Below are 19279 nucleotides of genomic sequence, written 5' to 3'. Positions count from 1 at the left end.
TATGAGTAGTATGCAACAAAGATTCGTAATTCTGATTCTGCTCAGAAGGACCGGCCCGAAAATCAACAGTTGCCCTTTTTAAATGAAATTTTTCAATTTTTGATCTATGCATTATAATATCAACCGCGTCAACAGTCAATCAGTCAACAAAGTTCCACGCATTGATTAAAACAAAACTTATGTATTTTATAATAAAAGTTATGTATTAACATACTTTTAATTTTAGATTTCAAACTAAAAAAAGAAGGTCTGAAATATTATATTCTATTTATGTGCATACTCAGACTCCTGAAGTATTAGTTAACATTTTGAAGACTAGTATATCATGGATTTAAATATATCTATATATTTATATATATATATATATATATATATTCGATATAGAAGACTGTTTTTAGGGCCAAATTTGTCTTTTTCCAGCATTATTCTTAGGAAGTACACACTTTGAACACAATAAATGATCCAAATTGGACAGCATTAAAAAAGACAAACATAAATCTGAGTTTCTGATTCCCTGAAGGTAAAATTATGAAATTTTTAATGCGGACTACGACTTGTAAGACTAATATTATGATACCCAACATTTTATTCAACGACTTTTAAACATTATAAAACTAAAATATTTATTTTTCAGCACACACTTCTTGTATTGAAAAATTAATTTTGCAAAAAAATTTTGACAGCTTTAAATCATGTGGTAAAGACAAAAATAACGATTACAAACTTAAAACTTCTCTCTAAAATTTCTCTCCTTGCACCGCATCCCTCGCTACTGTAGATCACGACCCTTTCTAGAAATATTGTCGCGCACTATGTTACGCCATCTGTAGCGATCTTCAGCTTGATCGAAACAGAGCATCGGGCTGCGGCCTCGTGGTAACCGTTCATCCACTTTTCCGGTGATCAAGACTTTTTCCACGTCCTCACCGCTTTTTCTGACTACGTGATCGAAAAACTCAAAAATCCACTCTAAAAGAAAGTTATTACAATATCGTTTAAAGAGAGCGAAGAAACTAAAACACAATTTATAACTACCTATAACAATATTCAAGCTGGTGTCAAAAATGTTACATAATAAATAAGTTAAAACATATAGTCAGTATTATTTATAAATAAAAACGCAAAACCGGGATCAAATGCAAAGTTTTCGAAACATTTCGCTATCGTCTCGAAGTATTGGATACGATCCCAAAAGTCGAATTTATTCGGATCAATAGAGACCCCCGAACAAAGATGCGGGGCTATTTGGGCGGTCACAGAAGGATCCGAATAAGGTACGATACAACTACGCAGTACATAACAACAAGCAATCACGAAACACGTAATGTTAATCATTTATCTTTCCATACATACAATTTTTTATCTATGCACTGACATATTACTATATATTTGGTACCATGACAGGTTTAATGACTTTAAATTTGGTGAGAATATTCTTTTCGCCTCAAAGAGGTCGCAAAAAAGGTTGTGGGGGCATTCAATAAAAAATACATGTATCCCAACTATACTCCTATAGGTAAATAACTTGAAGATTTTTTTTTTGCATATAATAAGTAACCACGAATGTGTTTAATGAAAATACATGGAAGAATTACACGGAGCGGGTGGAGGACAGCTGGTATAGTTCTATTGAAATGCGACAATCCAAATTCTTCTGGCGGTACAAAGTGTGCAGAGACAGATAGATAACTATTTAATTTGTGATTATCAGAATTTTCAAAACACTTTTTTTTGTGTATTATCATTTTTCATCTTCTTTTCAGTCGATGGAACTTTATTGTAAGGCATAGACCTCCCTCAAAGATCGGTTGAATGGACATGAAGACCGGTTCTCGCTGCCCACATTCAGCTAGTTTCCCTAACCTTAACTATGTCGCCGGTCTACCTAGTGGGGGACCAACCCATGCAGCGTCTACCTGCTCCTGGTCGCCACTCGAGAATCTTTCAGCCCCAACGGCCATCGGTTGTAAGATTGAATAATTTATATGTAAATAATCTATTATAAAAAAAATGTAATATTATTATATTTATTATCTTTGAAACCATTGATTTACATTAAATAATTACTTTTACTTAAAAATATTTACTTTAAAACTCAAATAATGTCTTTATCAATTGTTTTCACAGCCAATAAAAAAAAATTCTAGAAACTAGCTCCAAAGTTTTCAAACTCAAACGTTTGTTTGAACAAATACGTTACAATTTTTTTTGCATCTGCTTGTAAATATTTCGTTAACTTTTGCGCCCAGCGTTTTGCAATAAGCTCACCCCTGTCACGTTAAATGTGAAATGTGAATCGCGTTTGCTATCACGGTTCATACCTTTACAAATAAAAAACGTATTCAAGTTTCTTTTTTATTTTTAGCTGAATTTACAAAGAGACACCACTACGATCTGAGAATAAATTGTAGTATAAAAACCAATGTAGTAATAGGTAAAAACAAGTTAAATAATGTTTATTACATAGCCCCCAACTCCCCCGATAATACATAGGTCTGTTGATTGCTGATTGGTTCTAGGTGTATCGGCTTTAAAAGAGTGAATGTATAGTCCATTTGTAAGTAAAAATCTTTACAGCTTTTAAGCTTCAAAGTAGGTGTACTTTCAATAACTATATAACGTGATCAAACTTAAATATGTTACACTAATAAATTTTAATATATAGTAATCCGATGTTTAAAAAAACACTTTTCGTTTGTATTTTTAACATTTTCAATTGCATTATTTATTATCTCTGAAAAGGTGTACCATAAATAATATATCTATACTTTAAAGGTTTTATATCTAGTGTATAGCCAATCACCATGTATATTACTTAGAGCAGTAATAATAATTGACAGTGAATACGCGTGTTAGAAAGATTATTTTATTCACCGTTTTTTCAACGATTTATTAACATTTTTTTAAATACTAATCGTAAATGCCGGAAACTTTGCACTGCGTGATTTAAAAAAATTCCAGATAAATATTATATAAAACGTATTTTCACGTTAAAATATTGCATATTATTCTAGTATCGGAATTATGTCGAGCTCATCTAGTACGAAATTAGGTCCGTCCTTAGAGCAGCTATTAACCCCTTATTTACTTTTTACGAGGCCACCTTACTTAAAGGATGTTTGGATAATTGGGGAATAGGACAATGCTGGAAGGAGATATACCCTCATAATTAAATCTTAAGAAGACGTTGGTTAGCCTCTGGGCCTTACCCTTTTCTTCATTACATAACTCCACGTGTCTTGTATGTTAGGAATTAACATGTTAAAAGGCTTTGAGCTTCAAAATTAGTTAATTTACGTGTCATACATTTAGCAGAGAAAAACATGACACATATATACATATTTATTTATTTTTAAATTAAATGAGAAATTGTTTATTTATTATTGTTACATTAAAAAAATACTCATTAACATATTCAAATTTATTCACGAAAAATTCTTAGCTATATGTATCTTAAGGAAAGATTGATTAATTAATATTTTTATTGTATTAAAAATTAAACAAGGGATAGTATCATGCTAACGTTTGCTTGAAAAATAGACAAATTACTTAAAAGGAAAAATTGTATATTTGTCATTAAAGAGTAACTATCGAGTTTTTGCCAGCCTTATTGACCGAATCAAAGTTTCGAACCTCACAGCAGTCTTTGTATAAAAATAAAAACTCCTTGCAACGGTCTATGTATAAACACATATTTAAATTTACGTAGTTTAAGTCTTAACTTTTTCGAAAGTACTTAGTAGAGTCTATTAAAAAAAATGTATTATTTATGTCATTGATTAAGTATGATTAGTATAATGTGATAACACAAGTTTAATTTTTTTGTCATCATATATGTTGATTGGTTATAGGTATGAAATTTTAAAGGGGGTGAATGTATAGCTCACCTTTCCTATCATCTAGTACAAAATAATCACTCTGAAATATGTTATATTACTTTTTTTCTCATGAAATGCGACTCGACTGTCACTTCTGGCAGTACGGTCTGCAGGGATGGATAGTAAAAATTATTATTTTAATATGTAGTGATTCTAATTTTGGAAACGCTTTTCCTTACTATATGATTATTAGGATATCTATTAATTCTTAAATTGCGTGTGCTGTATATCAACTTACACCAAATGACTATCTACCCCTTTAAAGCTTTTACATTTATAACCAGCCGTCAGCAATTTTATGTATTCTATATTTGTTTAAGAAGTTCTATAACTCGTCTGACACAAGGTAATCCTTAGTTTGATCCACTTATCAGCGACCAACAAGCTCAAGTGACTAATTTATTGCTAAACTTGTGCGATGAACGGACCGACGGATTGAAGGACCGACGGTCAAGAGTGTCATATACATAAAACTTTTACATATGTAAATAAGGTAATATTACACTTAGGCGGTGTAGATTCAAATAAAGCGTTTATGACAGTAACTTGGGAATTAATTCGCTTAATAGGACCTTTACAATTTAAGCTTGCATATTTAATTGATACAAAGAAATGAACAATGAAATATATTTATTCTTACGAATAGGCTTTACTATGTATCTTCACAGCGTAAAAACATTGATATAATTATTAATTAATAATTATTTTATTAATTAATCAATGTACTTGTTCTCTAATAAATAATATAGATAAATACATAATTATACATATAATACTTTCTATGATTATATATTTATATAATTATAGATAGTGTTATATGCACGTTCCCTTTTTCTCGATAGTTACTCTCATAAACGTCAATTTTACAATTTTTTCATGTTCAATATTTTATTTCTCTCGTGAAAATCAACATAATACTAATCCTTTACATATTTTCATTCCATGACTGCATTTTTAAATATAATATGTTGATTTCTGTCCTTTAACAAATTTTATCAAAAGAAAGATGAACAAAGTTATTATAAAAAACTTTTTTTTCTTTGACAATATTACTGGGAGCTAGCTAAGTTATGTTATTACTTTTTTTAACAACTTAAATCTACCTTAGGAACAGCTTCAAATATCCATGAATATCCGAAAATCATCTTTGTATAGAAATCCGCAATGAGTAATTATTACTTTTGTACATTTGAATATATATAATATATTATTTTGTTATTTTATACATAAGTTTAATGTATACTGAACAGTATATTTTATTCAGTCCTTTTAAATAATAAAGGAACCACAATTAATAATTGCACTAAAACTTTGTAATGAACAATAATGCATTAAATTTTAGCTGTGCCAATCCGCAGTTTTCAGAAACGTGTCCGCCGCAGTCGTCAGCTACCTTTCTATAAGCACCCATTTCAGGTACAAATTTTGTTGACAGATAAGAACGAGCCAAGTCGGGCCCGTGCTACCGCGTAATTCAACGGCTTTGTGCGCGACCTACCTACAGTTGGATACTGATAAGCTTTGTTTTCTTCTTATCTTCAACGTTGAGCCGTTTTCACACCGACTGAACCTTAAAATGTGACCAAAAATGTTGTTTACGAGCTTTTTGTTAGCCGTCATATCTTTGTAACAATCTTTTATTACATATATTTTACAACCTATAGTATCATTAAGATAGAAAAGTCTTTATTAGGCAATATAACATAGCCATTAGAATATTGAAATGTACAGTAAAACAATAATTTGTGAGAAAGATACAACGCCTTTCAAAATACTACTGTGTAATATTCGCACAGTGAAATTTGTCGGTTGAAACAGGCGCGAAGTATTTCATCTGCACAACCTTCTGCAATATCGACAACTTGAAGTTACGAAACACTTACTAAAACGTTGTGAAACTATACAAAAACTTTTAATTAAATTATAACGAATTTACATTCATTTAAAATCTATTTTGTTCACATATTTTTTATGTTACGATTAGATCAAATTTAAGCTCGTGCAATAGTTGTAAATATAGCTAGCGTTAAAACAAGTTTCTTCGTCTACTATTTATGCGTTCCTTACGGGGTTCACGATTATGTACTTTCAATAATTGTAAAACTTATTTTATAACTATAATGTACAACAAATTTATTGATTTACTAAATAAATACATTAGTAACTACCAAATCAATTATTTATTATTTAATTCAGTGATTATTATTTAGTATTATAGGTTAAATCTACCGGTGGTTATATTCACAATTTGCTAGCTACATACTAACAAACAATGACTAGCCATGGTATTTGATAAACACAGACACAAAACTAAAACTACCTACAACTATCTTAATCTATTATAATAACGGCTTCATCTTCACCATAATTTTAGGCCTCCAAGAGGACAGTTTGTAAACGGCCTGGCTCTTTCGACATCCCTAACAAGGTCATCTTGTCAGTTCGTGGTCTCACTTCATATATATCACCTTAAGACACCAGCGGAAATCTATTCTGCGCGCTATGTGCCTAGTCTGTTGCCACTTTAACTTGCCATTCCGCTCGGCTACGTCGGTTATTTTTGTACGTTCACGGTTTTATCCTTTCCTGATTTATTCTTCTGGAGATATCTCAAGCATAACCGTCTTCGAGGGCATTATTATGTGGTTGAAGGTGGCCATGGTGTAGTGTGTAGTTCTCTATACCACCCTTCTACAACCTTTAAAAATGTGTTAAAAAGGTTAATCTTTGTTACATAAAGCTTTAAGTAACGTTAAAGCCTTTTTGTTATTAAAATACTCTTAAAATTACCATAGACAATTTTATTTTAAACTCAATCAAAATCTTCATTGCTAAAAATTATACCCGCAGAATCCACCCCCTTGGTCTCTTTCTTTTACTTTTCTTACAAAAACTAGCTTATCAAGATTCCATCGTTGCCTCTGAGCTATGTGGTCGATGTAGCCCAGACTTCTTTCTTTCTTCTTTATACAAAGTTTATTGACGATACCGCCTCATCTATCATGCGGATTGTCCAGGATACGGATGCGTATAAGAAGAATGAGGATGTCAGCTCTTACTAGTCTCATTTTTGTGGTGTGGAGACACTTCTATTCTGCCATATTCTGGTCAATTTACTCATCGCGTTTTTTACCATTTCAGTTCGTCTTCGTATCTCCTTGTCGCACCCTTCCTGATCGCTGATCACTGATCCTAGAAATACGACATCCCTAAAGCAATCTAGCGCATCGAGGCGCTGCGATCTGAGAGAGTTGGCCTCCTCTATCGGTACACATTACTTTGGCCTTCGCCCTATTGATTGATATTTCGACCATCTCACTCTCTCGTTCCAATTTCTGATATAATTCCGCACGTTCGCCGCCAACAGTGTGGTTCCATCAGTGTATCTGATATTATTGATCTTACACCCCCCCCCCCCTTGTTGATACCTCTACTCCAGTCATCTACAGCTCTCCTAACGATGTACACTCTTTACGTACTCTCTTCCTAATTTTAAGGACTCCGAGAAAACATCATTAACCCTGATCTTAGATTTGCTATCTTAATACAAACTCGATGTAAGATAATATCACTGAGATCCTATTGGTGATATAGTGATAACACATATGCGCTACTACCCCTATTTCCCGGACAATACTCTATTAGCAATTCCAGCGCACGCAATCGAATGCCTTCAATTAGTCAATTAAACGTACGAGCACTGCCACATTGAACTTTCGGCTTTTTGCTATTATCTGCTTGGATGAATTATTACCTGTTACCTGAACGAAGCTGGTCTTTGCCATTGCATGAACAAACTAATTAAAGCATCAAACTTAGTAAGGCTATATAATATTATTACGCTAATAACAGCTGTTACCTAAGAGCTAAACAACGAACAGGTAATTTTAATATTGTACACAATTTAAAAATATGTTTATGTGTTTGATTTACTTTATGACTAATTCTGCGACAGATATGCATCTCCACACAATGTGTTATTTTACAAAAGAATTGAGTTATACCGACTTGTTATATTTAATGCGTAGAACATCGACAGCCTGCTGGGTACAATTGATTCACAGGCTGCACGTGTATAAAACTTGACAGAAGATTTTAAGCAATGTTATCGAAAACAATAATCCAAGTTTTTTACTTTCGCTTAAATCGTACTTTTACAAGATAAATACAAATAGAACGTTTAATATAATTTCACATAGAGATTAATAACGTACTCAACAGCATAGGAAAACGCTTTGACATCGCTTTAGGCAATATGCATATTCGTGAATAACATTATTCAAAGCTAAAGTCCGTCAACCCGCAATGGATTAGTGTAAAAGGATTCATTTCCAAGTTTTCATTTTCAAATACACATAAGATACTTAAATATAAAGACCTAAAACTATACAATTTTGATTTATTAATTTTATTTATTTAATATTACGACTTATAATTCTAGTATGACGTTGGTAACTTATCTAATTATAAACTGTTACAAATGACAGCGTTCTTCTGCTTCAATATCTAAATAATTGAGTGATTTTTTCGTATGTACTGTAAACAACTAACAATGAAATTCAACTAAGGAATTTATTTTTATCAACGCGATCATTTCAGCTGTAGACAATGCACTGCTAGACATAGCTTTCTTTTACAGATTTTCGATAGGAATGGTTGGAATAAACGAGTTATTGCGTCTTTTGGTGAGCTATGTCGTCTGTCCATCATGTGGGTAAACATCCTACCCGCCAACTGCGCTTGTCAGCGCGTGTTCTCCATTCCAAAACCTTAAGGCCTCAGTGGGATTCTGTTCCACTACCACTTCAGTTAATCAATCTGCATAGATAATACGAATGATCTTCATGATCCTCTACTACAAATTGTTACGGGCTTCGATACCATGGCAAATAAAATGCGGACACAGTTTTTTACGAAGTAATCTAAAATGTTTGCTTAGATAAAAAAGGCGGAAATTTTATAATCGATTATCCAACTTTGTCATAACAATATTTGAGTAATGCTAAAAAATTGTAAGTACTTATAGCTAGTTGATTAATAGAATAACATGAATAGTGTTTTCACAAAAATAAAAACTAAACCTCAGCAAAACATGCCGCTACAAACAAGTTTTCGAGGCCACGTATAGTGTTGTCCTAAGCAGACGTATCCGATACGTCGTATAGTGACATCGTGAATTGTTATAAACATGAAGCATTTAATATTAATAATATTATCCGCAACAATAGTTTGCATAACAGCGAAGGACTATTATTCGGATATATTTTACGACTACATGTACCGTGACGAAAGATCTGGTAAAATATCTGATGATAAAGAATACGTAGAAGAAAACTACGATTTGCAGAAACCAGCTTATGACTTAAAAGATGCACCAGAATTGTTTGTCAAGTTTATTAAAGATTATAACAAAAAGTACAAAAATGATGCTGATAAATATCAACATTATGAAAATTTTGTCAGTAATCTAAAAGAAGTTATTAGACTTAACAAAGAGAATAAGGATTCTGTGGCTGATATTAATATGTTTGCTGATTTGGACGATAAAGAATTAGAAGCATTTACTGGATAAAAAAATAATTCAAATATACTTCTTGGACAAGGAGGTAAGAAAAAATTCTGTTCGGAACTTCTTTTTTTCTTTCGGAAATTATTTTCCGGAAAATAGATATTTGTGACATTAGAATACCTCAAATATTGAATTTGGGTATAATTATTTCTAGTCATAACATTTGATTTTTAAATAATCTCATAATAAATATAAAGACAGAGCGCAAACATTTACCTCCATATTCGATGAAAAACTAACAAAAAAATTTTTACACATATGTAAATGTTGTAAGACTATTATCGGTAATTATTTTTTAATTCTTATTTTTTTAGTGAAAATTATTGTCAATTTTGTATCTTAAAGCAGAGAAATCTGTTTACAATATGTAATTCAATTATTTCATTACAAACGAATTTGTCTATTAGAATTTATGTGCGGTTGATGTGGCGATGTGTATTTATTTATATGCTTTATTTAACGGAATTCATTAAGAAATAATGAGAGTTTTAGAGAAAAAAACATGTATATAGTTATCTGAATACATAGTCATAAAAGTAAGAGCTAACTTTTTTGTCACAACCAATTACTTAAAAATCCTTGAACCCTAGGATTGCTTTGTATTACAATATAAAGTTATTGAAAACCTTGTCTCGATGCTTCCTGACCCGGCACTAAACAAGTTAAACAACATCGTAAATTGGAATCGTAGGTATAGATTTCATACTATGCTACAAAAAATTAAATTAATAACAAGTTTGAATAACCGGTAGTAAAGCTGTAACAAAGGCTGTTAAATAATAGTAGCTTATTTTGAAAGAGTTTTAGAGCATTTTATTTCTTACATGGCCGAGTCTATAACCATTCGTGTGTTTTTCGCTAGTAGAATGCGTTACCGGTAACTATAAGCCGTACGAAGTCACCACCACTTTTCAATAAAATTATTAAGAAGAGTTTTCTTCTATCTTAGGTGTTCTCATCTATGTTGGTTTCGCATTTATTTGTCATTGTTTTATAAACATATACTTCAATTTATTTATAATATTTATGTGTACATAATTATATATATATATATATATATATATATATATATATATATATATATATATATATGTGTGTCTTTAAGAAAATGTCTCGAGACAACCCATTATTTTATTTTATCATGCATGTAACGTGATTTTTATTTTATTATTACAAAAAAAAATATTCAGTTATTTAATTAAAAAATTATCAAACGTGGTTCATACTTTTTATATATGATATTCAATTCTGGTATGTCGGTAACAACTGTGCTAATTATGATAATTTGATTATCATAAAATTAATTATGAATTAACTATGCAATAATAGTGTTCAAAGGTCAATTTAATAATTATCATGCATTTATTTTGATATCTTTCATCTCGTACGATATAATAATTGATAATCAAACTTTATATTTCTGCTCCACAAATATCGTGGTTGAAACCAATCAAGATAATTTATTGTAATTATTATTCGAATAGGAAATTCGACTAAGTATTTTTGGTATATCTCATAAATTCGAAACATATTCGTAAATTAATGTACCTTGGAAAACATTTTTATTTTTTATCTATCTTCATAAAAATTTTCGTTTAGTTTACCACGAATAAAGCCAACATGACCCACATCCTAAAAATATTAATTGTCCCGTAAAAGCAAATATTTGTTTAGGCGGAGGATTTAAAGCGGAACTAATATATCAGTAGCCAGGTACTATAAACAAAACAGTTCAGTGAAGGGCTAAATTGAATTTGCAGATTTAATTTAAAATATCTATAATAGATATAGATAACCATGTTTAGTTTTATTGTTCTGTTTTTTTAATGTTATCATCATAATAATACTATAATTTTATCACATTTGTCAGCTTTACATATAGAAGTCATTGAAAATTACGGTTTTTTTTTTCTTTAAAAGATTTGCAATATGTACATTTTTCTATTTTTACTCGAGACTAGTGATTCCTTTTGTAATAAGCGGTTATTATAATAATAAAAAAACAGTTATCAATCACACAATTTTGTTAATGTGTCAAAAGAAAGTATTTATATAATTGTTAAACTGTGTGAACTTAAAAAAAAACTAATAGACACAGAAAGTATATCAACCATTAACAAAATCGACCCGTACCTAAATGTAGGTATTATAAAATACAATTCTCCAACGACCAAATTTGAATAATTCTTTAACATCCATTACGTTATCAAGCGAAGATGTTTCTAATGATTGTTTCTGAGGATTTGTTGAAGTCCAGAAGCACACTTCTGCCACTTAAATAACGTAAAGATGAAACTGAGATTCTCTTTAAATTGGATACATATCGATAAACATCGATCGATTGATTGGTATCCGAAATGAAATACTTGAAACCTTAAACTTAATGAGCTTTTTTCTGTGTCTTTAAAATACATGTTACCCAAAAGGTAAAATTAACCTTGATGCTTTTGCACTTCTATATGTAACTTTATCAAAATTGTATACACCGCCGCAATTAAAATAATTTTTGTTCCAACCTGTTATTCAACTCGATGCTTATAGTTATTTTTTGCACCGCATTTATATCAAGGAACTTAACGACAAAAAACAATAATAATAAAAGTGAATGTACGTTCACCTGCCTTTGAATATTAGAGTATCAATTTTGTGGAACATATCGATTGTACAAGTAGCGATTTATTTTCATTTAAATTTAAATCCTTTGAATTCGAAACAGAGGTCAGTTATGGACTTTAGTTAAATAAAAGCCAATCATTTATAAGTTATAGATTAATGAAAATGTAAGTGAAACCATAATGCATATTAATTGCAAATATCTAGAAAACCTACGCGTAACTAATAAAATGATATGACAAATGGAATAGCGCTGAATAGAAAAGAATGAACTTTGAAAGATAATCAATTCAATATTAATGTGCAGAGTATTATGTGTATAGCGTGTATATTCGCATATATAAGCCACAAATGAACTGTTACGTAATCCACACATAGTTATTATTTTCATTTTGCTTTCAATTTAAATTTGAAATTTTTTTAAAATATGGTACATTCGTAAAATTTTCTAAAGGGTTTTGCATTCGGTCGTTTAAGCTTTATAGAGAAAGGGTCGACGCAGGACGGCCGTAATGAATTAAATTAGGTCCCAGTGATAACCTTTCCACACAATCTCGTCCCTACCATTTGGATATGTTCTCATTGTTCCAAACTTACTACAAGTGGCATTGACATGTTCTGTATAATTATTTAAAAACAAACCCTTTTTGAGTCAACTTTTTACTAAGAAAACTTAATTAAAACCTTTTCATCTTGGTTGGAATTACTTTTAAATAATGCTTATTTATGAATTTTTACTTTAATTATAGAAATCAATATTATTAAGATGAACATTATATAATTATTATAACAGATACAGAAAAAAATAGAAACTAATTATAAATATTATTAATGTTCAAGCTTAATACTTTCAAGATTACAATAGATTTTTTAAAACTATATAAATTAACCTTCGTAAGAAGGTACTTTAAATCCATAAACACTAAAATTTTAATGATCTGAAGAAAGGAATTTTTGGATTAAAATTTGTTGTTTTTAAGTTATTTAAATATTCATGACTTTTCAAAATGAAAGATTAGTAGTAGTGCTCTTATAGAAATTTCGAAAATAGGGTTTGAGAGAATGAAAGGAATAAGGTTTTGAAGACATGTTTTTATAAGTTGATTATGTAAAATGATGTTCAAATTCATCTATAACAGAATAATAAAAAAATGACATTGAGTGAACAAAAAATTTAACCCAAAAACTAATATTATATCTGAATATCCCACTGAAAATAAAAGTCTCCCCCAAAGATATCTATAGCCTATCTATGTACATCATAATCGCCACGCTTGGAAGACGAAGTTGGCGATCACTGTGTGCTATTGTGGTACACAGAGAACGCTGCTGCTCATCCTTAGGAAACTTCTTTGTGATCAATAGCAATTATATAAGTTTGTAACCCGGGTATCGAACCCGCGAACTAGAATTGAAAGGTTTAGTCCTCTACCGCTGGGCAGTATAATATAATCTTTAAGGCTATATAATCTTTAAGTTAGAAAAGTGCATAAAAACTGTTTTTGATATTGCCTTCGAGAAATTATTATGCAAAACCAAGACGGCTCCATAGTCGTTTTACAGAATATAGTCAACATTGAATACGTAGCTGACGGTTTACGATAACGGCATGGCGTTATCAACAGTAGTTAAATTTACTGTCACACTCTCAATAACACCATGAGAGATTCGGATTCACGGAATGGCGACGGCTTTATAGGTACTCTATACGTGTTATTACATAAATCACAAACGTAAAAAATATTTCAAATCCCCACGGTCTCAAATCAACTATATTTAATATTATATACAAATTGGTTATACTACTACATCCATGTTTTATTTACTGATTAAGTTAAATATTTATTTCTACAAAAACCTTAAACTTACATTAGCAAAATATTTCTATAAAACACTTTACAAAATTTAGTATAAATTGTCAAATGTAATTTTAAACCAAATTACTTCCTTCCTTGGTTTAATAAATTGTTTAATGGATTAAAGACATTTTATAAGAATAATATTAATTTTAAAGGTACAAAAAATATGTACATTTGCATGGAAAATATTAAACGAAACAAAATTGAAAAGGTGTCATTTCTAGTTACGCGATTGTTATCTTTGACATGGGACAAAACCTTTCTAATGTCAAGTAGTCCGTAGCCCAAGAATTATGTGCATAACGCCTGCTCTGTGATTTATCTCGCTTGAGATTCTGGCCACATACATATGTATGGCGACATACATTTTAACTAACGCTTTTTGACCGCTATTGAAAAGGGCACACGCTCATATACATTTTCAGGATTTATGTTAAAGTTTTTGTTTTGTTTCAGAACGGCTACCAGACTAATGTATTTGAACGCATATTGGGATCGATTTTAACTACATAAACAAATACGATGTTTACATTTTTTGTTTTATTTTTTTGCACTTTTCGGCAGTTCACGCAACAGAACAATACAGGCGAATTCAATAAGCAAAGTTTAAAGACGATGCAACATTCCAGGCTGCGTTTTATGCTCGCTTTTCAAAGTACCTAGTTGCTAATGAACTTAGTTTGTGAATACAACAATACCTAGTTCACGAATAGGCTTTATTAAACTCCCTCGCATCTGGAAACTAGGGAGAGCTATTACAGCCTTCATAATATAGTTCCCCCGGTCTCCTCACCGCACAGGCCCAGTAACATTGTTAGTTGTGTCAACGTAGAACGTTGGCGGTCCACTGGAGCTATTAGAGAAATACGGACAAAATTTATATGAAAATTATTCCATATGCCCAGTAACTATTACTTAGCTGTGTAATTAATGTTTGCACGAATGTAAAATGGTAACTTGCTTAACGTATTTTTAGTAAAAAAACAAATCACAACTCTCTTTTACTAACCAATAAGTAAAATTTCAATAGGTTTAATACTAAAAGTATCGTTTTTAGAATAAAATAAAATTATACGTCCTGGCCTGCCATGGCAAATAAAAAAATATTAGTAATAAATAAAATCATCCAACAAAATTTACTTCGTGTAAAATTAGCCGTTACAAAAAGTCAAGGCGCTAAGAGATACCGTAAGTAAATAGAAACATATGTAAGAAGTTTGTTGGGCCATAAAGCCGTTGTGACTGCTCAACCGTTCGCCGACGAAGAACATCTCAAAAGGAACGACCATGCGTGAATATTGACATGGCTCCTAAGATAATTGTACAGTAGCAAGTTTCCAGTGAAATGTTTACTCGTAGAAAATGTTCCAGAACGGAAAGGATCTCGATTTAGGTAAGTATTCTCAATGATGCTTAGCATTTACATGCATGTACCTATTATGTACATACTTAAGTCGAGTGGATGTTTTCCTGAATAACTTGTTTACCCCGTTGTACAATTAATATGATTTACTCACATATTGAATATTAAAATTGAAATAAAATATATATAGTTACACAGGCTGGCAAACATTACAGGAATATTGGTTATAGTAATAAAAGCACCAAAAAACAACTCTATATAAAAGTCATGTCTATATTTGCAATTAAAAATGAGAAACTACTAATTAAAAGCAGTTGGACATATTTTAAATCCTACAAGGTAATTATGCTATATTTGTTATGATTACTGGTGCTTATATTTTCATGCTTGTGCGTGTGTTGTAATCCTTGTTTTAATGCTTTTGTATCTTAATAGGTGAACGAGGTCAACCAATTTTTAATACCAATATATTCTTGAAAATTTTAATTATTTTTTACATAAGTATCCAGTACTTTTTGAAGTTTATTGAGCAAATCTTATTTATTATTTTTTCTAAGATAAAAACCTCGTACTTCTATATACATTGTTGTAAAAAGAACAGTTTCGCTTATCAACAAAAATTATCTTAATGGATCTTCAATTATAAAAGTTGTCAATGTCTTTTTACCTCTTGGGCCTAATTAAGTAAAATGGTTGTATTAAGTTCCAGTAAAAATCCCGGATACATTAATTTGTCATAATAACGTTATTCAAAAAATAAACAATACTTTGGAAAAACTTGTTGTTCTGGGTGGTGTGAATCGCTCAGAGGTCGGTCCAGAGGTCATCTAGGATAACGGTGGACGAAATCTCTCTTGAATTTACCTCACGATATTTCTCTTGAATATAAGTGTGCAAAGAGCTTTAAAGAAGGAATAATAGTAGGAGATTGTGAGAAAGAGCGGGCAAACCTACTGCTCATCCAAGACCTTGGTGAATAAAAATAAGATTATTATAAGTGTGGTGTTGCACTTTTTATCGGCCTTCCTTTTTTTCCCACCACAATAGTGACAGGTCGTCGGCGTCTTAGAGTGAGAGCTTACGAGTCGTAAACACCCAAGCCCAGTGATAGATAGATTAAAACCAATTCAGGTTTCTACTTCGATTTAATATGATCTTTCTGGTTATATATCATATTCCTTCGCTATTTGTGATTAAGATGTTTAAAAATATTTCCCTCAAATTTGACACCTATGTCTAAACCCGTCATAAGCTACAAACGGAATCTTAAACTCCAAGAGGCCATCTGTTCCGCGCGCTATGTGGCCCCGCATACAGCCGCTTTAACTTGCAATCCACTGGCCTATAGAACCTACTGTCGTTCGTCTACGGATATCCTCATTCCTTATTCAAAAAATTATAACAGGCTTGATTATATAACTATTAAATGATTCAATGCAGAAGTTAACGATATACAAATAATAAAAAACTCAGTATGAAATTTAAAACAAACGTGAGCAAGTTTATTTTGTAACTTGAGAGTAAGTAATAAAGATAACAAGAAATTTTTACACTAGTTTATTACTTTACTCGGATTTTTTTAGATTAAACGTAGATTAGGGAAGAAATTGGCTACGTGGATTTAATTAAGGAATAAGCTGACTAGCGTCAAAGTAACGTTGACTATCAAATTATAGTTTTCATAAGATGTTTTCGTGGCATCGTAAAAATCGCATTTACCAAAACTTTAGCCGTTACTTTGGTGATACTTGCAACCGGACTTATGCCTAAGCGATTTTTTATTTTCACGAACTAGTAAAAGCCAATGAAGCTTCAATGTGAAAGAAGTTCAAAATAAAAAGGACTGATCTATTTACAACAATACTATATCTATCTCGTTATTGAGATATAAAAACAGTTTGCAATAATATTATTGTTAAAATATTAAAACGAGGAGAAAAACAATATTTCGAAAATTTTGGTATTTACTGGCTGTTGTGTATTTTTTATTTCTTTATTAATAAAAAAATTCAAACAGCTAACTTAAATGCCTTGACAAAAACATGAACATAACAGATTGCTTGTAATTAGCCTCCACAATGAATTAAAACATTTACATACTAATTTTAAATTAAAACTTAAACTAAAAATGAAAACTCAAAAAGTTACATTCTGAGGGTCTTCTTCGGGAACTTTTACTTTCGAAAAATCGATTTGCTTCTATTTAATTGAACATCACGGACGAAAACCCGGTTCAAAACAGTATTTTATATTACAAAAGCATACAAATCACCGCATAGCGGTAGTATGTTACTTGTTGTTTGTACGCTATGCTTGTTTCGTGAACGAGATATGACGAGTGAATTAGTTTGGAAACCCAAACAGGTAACGAAACGTGCTATTCTCTATGATAAAATTTTCTACTGACTATTTAATATTAATTTGGTATTCTATATACAGGATATCCGGTGGCATAATTCGGATTTCAAATTTAAATTTTGGACCCCCATGGACGTTTTTTTGAGGGGGTCTTTGAAGGCTAAAGTCTACAAAACGAATCCAGTGACCATTTCAGGGCTTAAATAAATATCGGTCGAAGTGAATGTTATCCCACGATAATTTCTACTACGAGTGGCATGAAGTACCGTGATCAAATTCTAAGAATGTGCCCGACGTAATGACAAGCTTTTAAGGCAACAGAATTTTCAAAAATTTAATTTACATAATTTTTTTCAAAAAAAATTGATTGAAACAGGTATTCAATTATAGCAATTTATATTTTATTTTAATTAGGAATTAGAATTATGCCACCGAACACCCTTTATATATACAATTTATAGCCCTCTCTCATTCCTGTAAAAAATAAGTATTCATTAAAAAATAAATCCAGTTTTTTATTGATTAAAAACCCATCACTAATTAATTATTGAATGCAGTGATCCATTTCATAATACTGGATTATTAAATTCTGATTTTATTATCCATTCAATTTTTTTTTATACACTTTAAAAGATTATCTCTCTTAATTTTATTGATTTATTAATTGAAACTCAAAGGTAAAAATGTATTAACAAATGGTAAGTTATAAAATAATCTACGTATATTACAGAATAAATTTTGTAAAGTGTTTATATTACCTAAGAAAAACAGGGGTATTGGTATTAATTTCACATTTGCTTTGTTTTAAAATAAAATTACGTGAAATAAAAATATACGCAAACGCTACAGGCCATTTCCACTTGTCAATTTCGGTGGCCTTGTAAGTACATATTACAGTACAAATTTAATATGACGTATGTATTTAACACACGACATTCAAATTTGATACACTGTGATATTAGTATGATGTGATATTACTTGCCATATCATAATGACTTCAACTATATGCGTCCTCGAATTGCAACTCGAATATCTTAAGTAAAACTGAAGAAAAATATTAAATTATGATAGCTAAGTATTTGTTCTTTCTTCTTCAATTGAACACCTTTGGTTTTTTTTAAATATAACATCTTTATATACTATTAACAACTAGGTTAAAAACTAAGCTCTGCCATTTATCCGCTTTGCCTGTTTAGGTTGGGCATTTACCTCACGAGTAAAGTGTATATTTAAATTACAAACATCGTAGCAATTATCACAAAAGTAACTTACTCGTCACCCTTACGATGTGCAAGCTTTGTGTGCCTTCTGTCGTCTGTGTGTGTATTTATTTTATATATTAATTATTATCAAACCCGTTCATTCGCGCTGTAAAAGTAGCTTTTGGTGATCGTAGCACAACTCTCAACATGATGTTCCTTAAATCCAGAAAACCAATCTTCAGTTGTTTTTATATTTACGAACGTGTATTTAATTTTGTTGTTTTTTCGGCATTATCAAATGCTAATATCAAGAAAACTAAGACGAGTCAATCCGGAAAATAAACACATCAAGCTTTTTTATTACTCGCACAGACTTTCTTTGGTCTGCATATATAGGAGTAAGTCAACCCCCTTTTTTAAGATCTTTGCACGAGATG

Source organism: Battus philenor, unplaced genomic scaffold, assembly GCF_028537555.1.
Source record: "Battus philenor isolate CCGP_79_NKW_IND1 unplaced genomic scaffold, ilBatPhil1.0.hap1 SCAF_9, whole genome shotgun sequence".
NCBI lineage: Eukaryota > Metazoa > Arthropoda > Insecta > Lepidoptera > Papilionidae > Battus > Battus philenor.
This window is presented reverse-complemented; position numbering follows the sequence as displayed.